Below are 1,819 nucleotides of genomic sequence, written 5' to 3'. Positions count from 1 at the left end.
ATAAGTACATGAAGGAGAAAGGAATAGAACGTTATGCTGATAGGGTGAGATGAAGTAGGGTGGGAGGAGGCTCGTGTGGAGCATAAACACTGACATGGACCACCAGATGGACTGATTGGCCTGTTTCTGTGCTGTAAATTCTATGTAATTCTTTGGAATGTCTCATCCAAAAGGCGGCATCTCTGGCAGTGCAACACTCCCTCAGTACTGCACTGAAGTGTCAGCCTAGATTATGTGCTCAAGTCTCTGGAGTGGGGCTTGAACCCCAAACCCCTGACCCAGAGGCAAGACTTACACTTAATGTTGGCTAGAACACTGAGATAAAATTTCAACATTTAAAACATGCTGCCTGACCTTTTGTTGGATTTGGTTGCCGAAACCAAGGCCGTAAAACAGCGAGCGAAGCACCAGGGGCAGACTGCATTCATAAGGAATGAGTGTCTATGGGCCCAACTGGGGATGGGCAGTGTCGAAACAACGGGATCTCATTCGCTACAGAGAAAACTAAGAAACACAAAATGAATCAACGCCAACAAGGGTCGCCAACCTCCAGGGTTGACCTGGAGTCTCCAGGAATTAAAGATTTATCTCCTGGACACTGCTGCGAGCATTTACAAATAAAGGGCGGGGGAGTGGGACTAGCTGGATAGCTCTTGCATAGAGCCGGCGTGGACTCGATGGGCCGAATGGCCCCCATCCATGCTGTAACCTTTTTATGAGAACTTTCTGCTCTTCTTCAAATAGTGCGATGGGAATTTTTACATCCACCTGAATGTATTTAACATCAAAATACATTCTGTGTATAATTATGAAATAGATTTGACCTCAGTGTTAATACAGCGGGCAAGAGTCTTGGGTTAACATTATGCGTCTTGCCACAGATTATTTTTATTGCACTTAGAAGATCGTGCTGCCTACTAAATTATTGGTGGTACTGCTGCAAAAGTTTTCCCTCGTGGAATCTTGGTTTTTGGAGCATGCTGTTACTTGTCCATTTTAGCAACCGGACTCCACCAAGTATTCCCAAAACCAACAACCTGTGATTTCATAGAAACATAGAAAATAGGAGCAGGAGTAGGCCATTCGGCCCTTCGAGCCTGCTCTGCCATTCAATATGATCATGGCTGATCCTCTATCTCCTGCTCTCTCCCCATACCCCTTGATGCTTTTTGTGTCTAGAAATCTATCTAGCTCCTTCTTAAATATATTCAGTAACTTGGCCTCCACAGCCTTCTGTAGTAGAGAATTCCACAGGTTCACCACCCTCTGAATGAAGAAATTTCTGCTCATCTCAGTCTTAAATGTCCTACCCCGTATCCTGAGACTGTGACCCCTCGTTCTGGACCCCCCCAGCCAAGGGAAATATCCTCCCTGCATCCAATCTGCTAGCCCTGTCAGAATTTTATATGTTTCAATGAGATCTCCTCTCATTCTTCTAAACTCGAGTGAATACAGGCCAAGTCGACCCAATCTCTCCTCATACGACAGTCATTTCATAGAATCATAGAAAGTTACAGAAGAAGGCCATTTGGCCCATCGTGTCCATGCCGGGGGGTGCTGACTGATTCTGAAATACAGTTCCATGAGTGCCAGGAGCCCTTCAGTATCTTGCCCGAGTTACCATTCTTCAGATCGTGAGTATCGGGATGCCACCCTGCTAAGGGGGACAGCATCACAATTCATCCCCTCATGCGATGTCCACAGACTCGCAGTTTCCATCAGGTGTCACTGGATAATGATGAGGAGTGGGAAGCCTTATCATAGCATCCCTTCTGAATTCAGCTAACTCGGCACAGACCAAGGATAGAACTTGGAACCT

The sequence above is a fragment of the Heptranchias perlo genome, chromosome 13, assembly GCF_035084215.1.
Source record: "Heptranchias perlo isolate sHepPer1 chromosome 13, sHepPer1.hap1, whole genome shotgun sequence".
NCBI lineage: Eukaryota > Metazoa > Chordata > Chondrichthyes > Hexanchiformes > Hexanchidae > Heptranchias > Heptranchias perlo.
Note: the sequence above shows the minus strand (reverse complement) of the source record.